The following is a 13,087-nucleotide window of genomic DNA, read 5'->3' as shown; positions in this document are numbered from 1 at the left end:
GTGCAGATAAGCCCACCTCTCTTGTCATAAAGACAAAAGCTCTCAGGGAACTGGCCCCCACCTGGTTCTTAAACTGAATCCCCATCATACTCCATACCCACCCCAGCACCCCAGCATCACCTCACACACTTCCTTGCTCTTTCACGCCAGCCTTTTTTTCAGGGGGCACGGGGGGACACTTCCTGCCCTCCTTTCTTGCACAGAGCTTTTGAATTTCAATGTTCTCTTCCCTTTGATCGTTACTACCACCACCAGCACCACCCACCCCCATCTCGGCCTAGTGGAACTCCAGCTCACAAAAGATTTTGGCTTATTCTCTTCCAGGAAGCTGTCCCTCGTTCCCTGTATCATAGGCATATACAGCCAGGGATCCTGCACAAAAGGCTGTTTTTTTGCCCACCATTATGTCCTCAGAACTTAGAACTCAGTACATGGCACATAGTAAACGTTCAGTAAGCAATTTTGGAGTGAATGAACAAATGAATTCTCTTGGCCACTGAGATTCAAACACTTGGAGTAATCATGGACTCATTCTGCTATTTCATTCCCTGTATCCAGGTCCCAAGTCTTAGAACTTCCAATCTTATTATACCTGTGGATGCCTCCCCATTCCTGTTGCTCCCGCCCTTATTAAATACCTGAGATATTGCCATACTCCTCCAGCTTATTTCCTTGTCTCTTTCTTTACCCACAATTTATCTTATTTGATGTGATATAATCTTCCTTAAAGGCCATGTTTATCATATTATACCCCAATTCAAAAACCTTTATTTGTTTGTCATTAATGCTTAAAATATATTTTTTGCTTAGATTTAAAGACCTCCACAATATGTCTCAAATCTATCTATGCAACTATTTTCTATGTCTCACCCTTTCCCAAGGCCCCACTCTTGAACCATGCTGATATCCCAGAAATCCATCACTCAACGCCCAGCAACCAATCCTGGGCTTGGGCATTTCCTCACGCAGTCCCTTTCTTCTCCCCCATCCACCCTCCAGGTCTCCCTGCACACAGTCCTGCCTGATTCTGCCAGCTCTGCCAGCCCTTTCCTTCTTCCAGGCCTGCGAGTTGCTCTGCCCTCGGCCTGAAGCTGTCTTCCCCAGGAGGTTCTTTGCCCGGCCAGCTCGTTCTCATCCTCTGGTTCTCAGGGTAAATATCACTCCTTGGACAGGCCTTCCCTGGTCATCCATTTTATCTAAAGATGTTCTCCCATCATTTACTCTCTGGCATGGCCCTTTGCTTCTTTCCTTCATGGCCCGTAACACATCCGTGATTAATCTGTTGTTTTCTTGTTTGTCGTTGCTCTTCTCAAATAGACGGTAGGCCCCATGAGGAGCTTTTCTGCCTTCTCTCTGAAATACCCACAGCACTTAGCCCACTGCATGGCCCACTGTGTTTATTTAATAAGCATATTTATTAATACAAGGTATTAATACAAGGTAAATGATTCGCCTTCCCTTTGAAGAGATCTCCATGATCTTAAAACACCTAAAAGTCTGTCCAGCCCTCACTAAACTCTTAACACCGTTTGCTCTTTGTTTTTCTTTATCAAGAGCATTTCCCTGGCTAGAATAAATGGGACTATGACATACCTGATGACAATGATAATGTCACACCACTGTGACCCCTACTATATCTGGCATGGTGGTCACATATTCAATAAATACTTAATTAGAAATAAACTTATCTCCCTGTGTTCTGGCATTCATGTGTCAAAAGATATAAAAGCAGCTCTCTGCTTATGGAATTAAAAAAATACAGTGTTGGCCACAAAGAGGATGTCTGCCCTGGAGTTTAGGCAAGATCTTTGTGACGCACAGCTTGGTGTAGCCGTGCCAGTGAGTGGCAGTGGCAGTAATCACTATTTCATCATTCCGAAAAATAGGGGTGGTAACAGAAGCAGCAGGTGAAAAGTTCAGTCTTAGACAATGACATCTTAGGACCAGACTTTTTCTTAAAAGGTAAACGTGTTTACTCCATGCTTTTAATCTAGACGAAATAATCACCAAAAGAAAATGCTACCTAATTTATAGTGGCTTCTGTAACTTTTCTCTTTTTAACTTTATTTGATGGGGGAAGGGTTGCATTTGAATGGCTGAATTTAGTTGGTAGATTTTATGACAGTCAGTAAGGTTCACCAATGCTGGACAAAATATGAAAAAGTATACATATATAGCACTGTTTCTATTTTAATTTATACTTCTATCAAATGTTTGGAGTGTCGTTTTCAAAGGGAATGTGTTTCCTGCTTTTTTTGGCCTGGATCTGTAAGTAACTATTTCCCTGTGGCGTCATGTGATGGTTTTGTCTTTCAGGGTGGGGGACCGAGCTTTTGTTTCAGATGGCTGTGCTAACATTTCTTTGGGATAGTTGTAAATTCAGAGCCACTCATGGGAAGGTTAAGATTTTATGGAAACCTATGATCCTCCCCTCTTCCACCTCCCCAGTGATATGGTCTAGTAAAAGTTCATAGGATATGTTTATACTATGTTTAGTGTAAACATGTATTTCAATATTTTTAAAATACTATATAAATATTTTACAGTGCTCTACAAAGAACACCGTTGACTTTTATATTAGAAAAGGAGCAAAAAGTGCTGGGAAAATTGTTGCCACTGTTGATTCTGCCATGGATGACGGACTTTCTATTCTCATGGCTCAGAATTCTCATCAAATTTCCCTGTTGGCACCTTTCTTGTTATCTTAGATTACATGCTCTTAAAAAGTTTGTTTGATTGTAAGGCACTTGATAATGTTGCTGTTGCTGTTCTAACTGGTACATGGCAATGAGGTATCCTCCTCCCAATCCTCTCTATGTCCAAGGACTTAGAAACTGATTCACTTTGGAGAGCTGAGCAATTAAACACAAATGATCAATGGCATTTATTGTCTAACTAAATTACCTTAAAATACGGTAGATATAGCAGAGCCAAAAAGTCTTATCATGGGTTTGCCTAAGTATAAAGTAAAATTGTGGGCTCCTAAAATTTTTTGTTATTTGATTTTGTTTAAATAAAAGTGGGAATAATTTTTATCAACAAACAGGAAACTGGAAACGCAAGCTATAGTACATAGCTATAACAGAAAGACCTATCACCACTAAAAGGCTTAAAGAAATTTTCAGTAAGATAGGAAAATGTTTATGGTAAAAATCATAGTTAAAAAAAAACAAAACAAAACAAGGAGATATGAAAAAGTATCTCAACTAGCTTTTTAAAAATGCATGAAGTACAACACAAAGGAAATACACTAAAATTTTAACGATAGGTAGTGGAAGTTTGAGTGATTTTACTTTTCTGCTTTTAGGTACTTAATACTTTTTAGTATAAATAAATGAGGGAAATACAGAAAGCTTAACGTAATAGAACTATAGCTTAGATAAGGGCAGTTTCTCACTCAAAAATATAATGTGTGAACAAAATAGAAGTGTCTGATTCAGCCTAGAAGAAGGACCTTCAAGCACAAGTTAGTCGGTTTATCCAGCGCTGCCAGGGAAGAGTGAAGCAAATGCATCAGACCTAGATGGCACTCAGTGTTAAAATCAGCCATTCCGCTTCTATCATACTTCAGTTTGATGTTCATCAAGCAAAATTATGGTTTTAATGGACTTTCTCATACATTTTGATAGAATGCACTGGTTATACCAACTTGTTTCTTATGTTATTCTAGTTCATACATCAGTCTCCTGTGAGTTGGTTGGTGTGAGTCAGTTCTGGAGCAATCAGTCAATTCTTGGTGCCCTGATATGATCAAATTTATGAACCTGCAAAGCTGAGGACTGCCTGCTGAGCTACAGTACTCACACTGTAAAGTATGTGACCACTGATCTCACTAGAACACCCACCCACCACTTGCCTCTCTCCCACATTACGGCTCTAATTTTAAGATCACAGTCTCAGAATTGGCCACTCTGCTGCGTCTCCTTTCCAAGCTTTCTAAGAGGTACCTTTTTTAATTCTCAGGAAAAAGCAACATGGGAAGTAATATTTCCAAACTTGAACCAAACAATAGTAAGTCCAGGACAGAACCCATTACCTGCCTCACTGCTGAGTTAAAAGGGACAGGAATCACTAGAAACTGCTGAAGGGCTGTAATGAGACATTTCCGAAGTTGGAAAAATCAGATTTTACCATGATGCAGGGTCTAATGCCAAGAAGAGTGAAAAGGGGAGCAAGGAAGAATTATCTGATCCTCCAAATTTGAGGAAAGGGTATCTCTGTGCTCAATATTAGACCATCTGGGTAGTTTACGAGACTCTGGCTCCCTTCCTTAACTGCTATTCTATTTGTGTCATAAGTATTAGAAAAGCTCACTAAGGCTGCCTTTGGCTAGCCACTGTTAATAGCTTTCCTGAAAAACAAATGAACAAAAAAAGGCAGCTATTCCCAAGGTCAGATTCCCCAGGACTTTGGCAAATGCTAGTTCTGGGTTTCACTTTTGGTTCTTTACCCCCTGGCCTTGAAATTCTCTGCTTAAGTCCCAGGAAGCATTTGTCCCTAGGGTCTTATTAAAATCTTTAAGGGAGCACCCTGCAATGTCTTTATCAAAGGGACATATGGGGCTGCAGAAATACTAGGCTCTTCTTTCATTTGTGTAGCTGATTTTTGTTTAAGTTCCTGATCTAGTTTTCACGTTAAAGTACACAATGTTCTCTCCTTTTGAGGAGCTGTAGCCCTGTCGTTAGTCTCCACTGGTTGCTCGGATAAGGTGGGATATGTGGGTGCCCTTAAGCTGGAGAGAGACATGGCAGATGTACTAATGTCCTTCGTGTTCTCTCAAAGACAGACAAAGCACCCACTCCACAGCAGCCCCGGCAGTGACCTCTGCACCCTGCTTCTCTGGCCACCCCGAGTAAGCAAGCATCCTCCCACCCGTTTCCTCTCATACCGCATGATATTTGACTTTGCGTTGAATGCTTTGCCTTATGGACTTGGGGAGGGAGGTCTGAGGAGAAGGGACCAGAAACAGAGGAGGAACTAAATCAGTTTTTTTACCTTCAGAGTGTGTTTCTTAACCTGGGGTCCCCCAAGCCTCGAGAGACTCATGAATTCCCTAAGCTTATAGATAAAATTTGCTATGTGCAGTCCTGTGAACATTTTTAAGGGGGAAGAGAGCCACAGCTTTTATTGAGCCCTCAAATGGATCTGGAACCCCAAAGCCAAAAGTTGAAAACCCGGGGGTGAGATTGAAAGTTAATTAAACACTGTGAAAGCTATTTCAGGGATTTACCCATAGGTGGGAAAGGTTACCCTCTGGTCTTTAGGAAAGGACTTCAAAAAGCCCAGCGGGTCATCTGCTCATTTTCTTCGCCACAAAGAATATTTGGTCTTAACCTTTCTTGGCGGGGTTCTACTGACATTGCTGCTGATGGCCCTTGTCTTCCTCATCACAAAGAGCTACAGAAAATGTAAGTCTCCAAGAGCTGCGACAGCCCTTCTTTTTCTGTCTCCGAGAATAGAGTTAGCTTTAAGGGGGAGTAAAATTTGCATAGCCCACCCTCTCTACAGACCGAGGACTCAAATCCCTTTACTTCTCTCCTGGCCACTCCAACCCTCCACCCGCCCACCTCCAACACCTCCCCACAACCCCATCCCTTCACCCAAGATTGAAGAAAGCAGCTTCCAATTCCTCCAGGCCCCATTGGTGAGACTTGTCCCTCTTCTTCCTGGCACTTGTGGCAGGTCACTCCAGTCCCGGGGCCCTGGATCCCCTCTCAGTTCCTCCAGCCGAGGTAAGATGACCACACTGTTTCCTGGATATGGAGGCCTGCTGCCAGGGGAATTTCCTTCTATCGACTAGAGTAGTGTTATTTCTCTGGACACTGGACAAGTGATTCTTTGAAAGGCTCTTCTGATCTCTTTAAGTTGTTTCTAAATGTCACTTGCTTCTAAGAGACACCTTCCTCCAAATTGAACTCACTCATTCCTCCTCCTTCTTCCTGTGTAGTTTTCACCCCCAGAGGAAGCACTTACCTATGCCAACATGGCTTTCAAAATCTCGAAAGAAAATAGAAATCACCTGACCGTGAACCATTCTCAGACTCGGACTCGTTGTCTACGCTCAAATTAAAGTGACAAACTCACCTTGCCTTTCCAGTGAGGCGTGAGTCCCATTCCTCTCATCTCAGCTCCATTGTCTTCATACATCACTTTCCCTTTTAACAAATTTTGGACTACGACCTGGGTGAAACCACAGTCGGAGTTGTCTGGGTGTGATTGGGCAATGCTAGCCAACAGTTTTGAAGACCAAGGGTCAGTCTTTTTCCTGGCCTGAGAAAAGATTGCTGGCCCTCCCACTTGGATGGACAGCGAGTTAGCCCCTTGAGGGCTGAGACGGCCTTCCTTGTCCCCTTCCAAGTGTGTGGTACAGAGCTCAGGGCACAAAAAGTATTCCCTCAGCATCATTGATCAACTTGGGACAAGTCAACCAAATGAACAATCTAGAGAGGATTACAAATAAAAGCAAACTCTCTGCAATGCTGGCTCCTTCTCCATCATTGGTGTGTCTTTCCCCATCACCTCCAGAGGTGCAGAGCTCATCCACAGCCAGAAAAGCCTAAGGAGGTGATGGTACTCTGGAACTAACTCAGGATCGATTGGGACACAGGTCTCAAACTCTATCACTAACTAGCTGCCTTCATTCATTGCGGCAAGTATGTTAAACTTTTGAAGCTTCTATTTCCTCATCTTGAAAACAGAACTAATAACACTTATCTCTTAATGTAAGAATAAATGAGATATCATATATGTAAGTACTCTGTACATCCCACAGCTCTACGCAAATACAAGGTCTCTATTGGCTAAAACACTATTCAAATGTGGATGTCCATCTCCTTTCTATAGCATATGATATATGCCTAACACTCTACGGGAACTAAAGATTAATCTAAATGTTAACCACCTCTGCCAAATCCCAATGAATAACCCCATAGACGATCCTAGTAAAAATATGAATAAGATTATTTTTTACTAGGTAAGATTATTCTAACTCTCCTATGTGAACAATAAAAAAGAAAGCAAATCCAGGAAAATTCATAAAAATAAGCAAATAAAATATGGGAAGGCTGGCCTTAACAGCTAACTAAAAGTACTGTTTTCTTAAGAATGTCTAATTAAAACATGTTAATGGTTCATGAATAAATAAATAAAGGGATAAAATAGCAAGACCAGAAATAGACCAAAAACACATGAGGAAGTTTAGAGTATGATGAAGATGGCATATCAAATCATTTGGGGGAAATTAGTTTATTCATAAATGGTGTTGAGACAATTAAGTAACCATGTAGATGAGAATAAGATCAGATCTATATCTGACTCCTTGTATCAAAATTCCAGATGTGTCAAAAAATTTTTTTAAAAATCGTAAAAGTACTGGAAGAAAATATGGGAGGACTTTTAAAACAACAGAGTGGAGCATGACTTTGAATACAGGACACCTGTTCAATAAACCAGAAAAGACTAATTAGCTTTACTTACAAAGTAACATTCAAAAGACAAATGACATGTTGGGAAAATACTTGCAGAGCATCTTGTAGACAAAGGGCTGATCTTCTTAATCTATTAAGAGTTCCTATAAATCAACAGGGAAAAAAATCAACAACTCAATAGAAAAGAAAAAGGACAATGGATAATGTTGGGCTAGTCACAGAAAAGGAAATATAAATGCCATTAAACATATGAAGAGAAACTCAACTTTACTCATATTAAGAGAAATCATAATTAGAACTACAATTAGATGATATTTTTCATCAATAAGATTAGCAAAATTCAAAAAGTTTGCTAACAAAACGTTTGGGCAAGATTGTGGGGAGCTAAGACACACATATACTACTGGTGGGAGACTGAGTTGACACAACTACTGTGAAAGGCATTTTGGCAACAGCTAACAACATTTCCAATTCTATTTCTAAGAATGTATCCTACTTAAACATGTGGGGAGTCACCTATGTAATTTGAATTGCAGCATTCATCAAACTGACTAAAACTTAGTGAGTCTTGTTATACTCCAATCACTATTCTGAGCGCTTGGCGTGTGGTCATGGAATCCCCACAAAACACTAGGAGGTTACAGTTATTATTATTCTCATTTCAGATACAAAAATGGAAGCACAGAGAGGTCAAACAACTCGCCTGAGTTCACACTGTTACACACTATTACTGAGTTTGCACCTGTATTTGTATTTATTTAGTCTGTCTCTAAAAGAAAACACCACTAACTGATCTTAGTAATTGCCCCAGGGGAGAGGAACGTGATAACTGAGGGACTGAGGGGCAGGGATGGGAGGAGGTATGCTTTCCCTTAAAAACATGTTTGTAACTTTTGAAGTTCTTCATTGACCTTGTTGAGGATTTTCAGGGAGCCTGATACCTAGTGTTCACATTTCCCACCTGAATTCTAGACCAACTGAGAAACAAGAGGACTCAGGAGATGGAGAACAAAATAGTGTCTTTATTACAAACATAGGAGAATACAAGCATAAACCATGGCTGCCGAGAAGTGGGCTTCAGAACCCTGAACTCCATGCACCACGGCGAGCCCCCGCCCCTCCCGGCAACCCAAACAGAGGCTCACCTGCCCACAGAAGCTGAAGAAGAGACCATGTGCTCTTTGAAAACTGCACACAAGAGATTTAAAAATGAAGAGGAAGGAGATGGGTTCAAGATGGCAGAGTAGAAGGACATGCGCTCACTCCCTCTTGCGAGAGCACCTGAATCACAACTAACTGCTGGACAATCATAGGCAGGAAGACATTGGAACTCACCGGAAAAGATACCCCACATCGAAAGACAAAGGAGAAGCCACAGTGAGATGGTGGGAGGGGCGCAATCACAATAAAATCAAATCCCATAACCACTCAGTGGGTGACTCACAAACTGGAGAACACTTATAACACAGAAGTCCACCCACTGGAGTGAGGGTTCTGAGCCCCACGTCAGGCTTCCCAACCTGGGGATCCAGCAATGGGAGGAGGAATTCCCAGAGAATCGGGCTTTGAAGGCTGGCAGGATTTGATTGCAGGACTTTGACAGGACTGGGGGAAACAGAGACTCTAATCTTGGAGGGCACACACAAAGTAGTGTGCACATCGGGACCCAGGGGGAAGGAGCAGTGACTCCATAGGAGTGACTCCATAGGAGACTTGCTGATGTTGGAGGGTCTCCTGCAGAGGCAAGGGGTGGCTGTGGCTCAGGGTGGGGACAAGGACACTGGCAGCAAATGTTCTGGGGAGTGCTCCTAGGTGTGAGCCCTCCCAGAGTCCGTCATTATCGCCACCAAAGAGCCTGTGGCCTCCAGTGCTGGGTTGCCTCAGGCCAAACAACCAACAGGGAGAGAACTCAGACCAACCCATCAGCAGACTAAAGTTTTACTGAGCTCTGCCCACCAGAGCAACACCCAGCTCTACCCACCAACAGTCCCTCCCATCAGGAAGCCTGCACAAGCCTCTTAGATAGCCTCATCCACCAGAGGGCAGACAGCAAAAGCAATACAATGGAGAAAAGACAGCCTCTTCAATAAGTGGTGCAAGGAAAACTGGACAGTACATGTAAAAGTATGAAATTAGAACACTCCCTAACACCATACACAAAAATAAACTCAAAATGGACTAAAGACCTAAATGTAAGGTCAGACACTATCAAACTCTTAGAGGAAAACATGGGCAGAACACTCTATGACATAAATCACAGCAAGATCCTTTTTGACTCACCTCCTAGAGAAATGGAAATAAAAACAAAAATAAACAAATGGAACCTAATGAAACTTCAAAGTCTTTGCACAGCAAAGGAAACCATACACAAGACCAAAAGAAACCCTCAGAATGGGAGAAAATATTTGCAAGTGAAGCAACTGACAAAGGATTAATCTCCAAAATTTACAAGCATCTCATGCAGCTCAATAACAAAAAAACAAGCAACCCAATCCAAAAATGGGCAGAAGACCTAAATAGACATTTCTCCCAAGAAGATATACAGATTGCCAACAAACACATGAAAGAATGCTCAACAATCATTAGAGAAATGCAAATCAAAACTACAATGAGATATCATCTCACACTGGTCAGAATGGCCATCATCAAAAACTCTAGAAACAATAAATGCTGGAGAGGGTGTGGAGAAAAGGGAACCCTCTTGCACTGTTGGTGGGAATGTAAATTGATACAGCCACTATGGAGAACAGTATGGAGGTTCCTTAAAAAACTAAAAATAGAACTACCACACAACCCAGCAATCCCACTACTGGCCATATACCTTAAAAAACCATCATTCAAAAAGAGTTATGTAGGGGCTTCCCTGGTGGCGCAGTGGTTGAGAGTTCACCTGCCAATGCAGGGGACACGGGTCCGTGCCCCGGTCCGGGAAGATCCCACATGTCGCGGAGTGGCTGGGCCTGTGAGCCATGGCCTCTGAGCCTGTGCGTCCGGAGCCTGTGCTCTGCAACGGGAGAGGCCACAACAGTGAGAGGCCCGCGTACCACAAAAAAAAAAAAAAAAAAAAAAAAAAAGAGTCATGTACCAAAATATTCATTGCAGCTCTATTTACAATAGCCAGGACATGGAAGCAACCTAAGTGTTCATCATTGGATGAATGGATAAAGAAGATGTGGCACATATATACAATGGAATATTACTCAGCCATAAAAAGAAACAAAATTGAGTTATTTGTAGTGAGGTGGATGGACCTAGTGTCTGTCATACAGAGCCAAGTAAGTCAAGAAGAGAAAATCAAATACCGTATGCTAACACATATATATGGAATCAAAGAAAAAAAAAAGTCATGAAGAACCTAGGAGTAAGATGGGAATAAAGACACAAACCTACAAGAGAGGTAATGGGGAGGGCGAAGGATAAGCTGTGACAAAGTGAGAGAGTGGCATGGACATATATACACTACCAAATGTAAAATAGATAGCTAGTGGGCAGCAGCCGCATAGCACAGGGAGATCAGCTCCGTGGTTTGTGACCACCTAGAGGGGTGAGATAGGGAGGGTGGGAGGGAGGGAGATGCAAGAGGGAAGAGATATGGAAACATATGTATATGTATAGATGATTCACTTTGTTATAAAGCAGAAAATAACACACCATTGTAAAGCAATTATACTCCAATAAAGATGTTAAAAAAAAAAAAAAAGAAGAACTAGAATTCTGCAGCCTGTGGAACAAAATCCACATTCATAGAAAGAGAGACAAGGTGAAAAGGCAGAGGGCTATGTACCAGATGAAGGAACAAGATAAAACCCCAGAAAAACAACTAAATGAAGTGGAGATAGGCAACCTGAGCCCACGTACCACAACTACTGAAGCCTACACGCCTAGAGCCCGTGCTCCGCAGCAAGAGAAGCCACTGCAATGAGAAGCCCCCGCACCACAACCAAGAGTAGCCCTCACTCACCACAGCTAGAGAAAAGCCCGCGCACAACAACAAGGACCCAAGGCAGCCAAAAATTAATTAATTAATTAATTAATTAAAAAAAAGAGAAAACAATAGCAAAGATCAGTAAAACTAAAACTGGTTCTTTGAGAAGATAAACAAAATTGATAAACCGTTAGCCAGACTCATCAAGAAAAAGAGGGAGAGGACTCAAATCAATAGAGTTAGAAATGAAAAAGGAGAAGTTACAACGGACACTGCAGAAATACAAAGCATCATAAGAGACTACTACAAGCAACTCTATGCCAATAAAATGGACAACCTGGAAGAAATGGACAAATTCCAAGACTGAGCCAGGAAGAAATAGAAAACATGAACAGACCAATCACAAGTAATGAAATTGAAACTGTGATTAAAAATCTTCCAACACACAGAAGTCCAGGACCAGATAGCTTCTTAGGTGAATTCTATCAAACATTTAGAGAAGGGCTAACACCCATTCTTCTCAAATTCTTCCAAAAAATTGCAGAGGAAGGAACACTCCCAAACTCATTCTACAAGGCCACTATCACCCTAATACCAAAACCAGACAAAGATACTACAAAAAAGAAAATTACAGACCAATATCACTGATGAATATCGAGGGAAAAATCCTCAACAAAATACTAGCAAACAGAACCAAAAAACACATTAAAAGGATCATACTCCATGATCAAGTGGGATTTATTGCAGGAATACAAGGATTCTTCAATATATCCAAATCAATCAATGTGATACACCATATTAACAAATTGAAGAATAAAATCCATATGATCATCTCAATAGATGCAAAAAAAGTTTTGACAAAATTCAACACCAATTTTGATTAAAAAAAAACTCTCCAGAAAGTGGGCAGAGAGGAAACCTACCTCAACATAATAAAGGCCATATACAACAAATCCACAGCAAACATCATTCTCAAAGGTGAAAAACTGAAAGCATTCCCTCTAAGATCAGGAACAAGACAAGGATGTCCACTCTCACCACTATTATTCAACATAGTTTTGGAAGTCCTAGCCATGGCAATCAGAGAAGAAAAAGAAATAAAAGGAATACAAATTGGAAAGAAGAAGTAAAACTGTCACTGTTTGCAGATGACATGATACTATATATAGATAATCCTAAAGATGCCAACAGAAAACTACTAAAGCAAATCAATGAATTTGGTAAAGTTGCAGGATATAAAATTAATGCACAGAAATCTCTTGCATTCCTATACACTAACAACGAAAGATCAGAAACAGAAATTAAGGAAACAATCCCATTCACCATTGCAACAAAAATAATAAAATACCTAGGAATAAAGCTACCTAAGGAGGTAAGAAACCTGTACTCAGAAAACTATAAGACACTGATGAAAGAAATCAAAGATGACACAAACAGATGGAGAGATATACCATGTTATTGGATTGAAAGAATCAATATTGTGAAAATGACTATACTACCCAAAGCAATCTACAGATTCAATGCTGTCCCTATCAAATTACCAATGTCATATTTTACAGAACTAGAATTTAAAAATCTTAACATTTGTATGGATTCACAGAAGACCCCAAATAGCCAAATCGATCTTGAGGGAAAAAAACGGAGCTGGAGGAATCAGACTCCCTGACTTCAGACTATACTACAAAGCTACAGTAATCAAGACAACATGGTACTGGCACAAAAACAGAAATTTAGA

The sequence above is a fragment of the Orcinus orca genome, chromosome 1, assembly GCF_937001465.1.
Source record: "Orcinus orca chromosome 1, mOrcOrc1.1, whole genome shotgun sequence".
Taxonomy (NCBI): Eukaryota; Metazoa; Chordata; class Mammalia; order Artiodactyla; family Delphinidae; genus Orcinus; species Orcinus orca.
The sequence above is the reverse complement of the archived record's forward strand: the minus strand, read 5'-3'. Positions refer to the sequence as shown.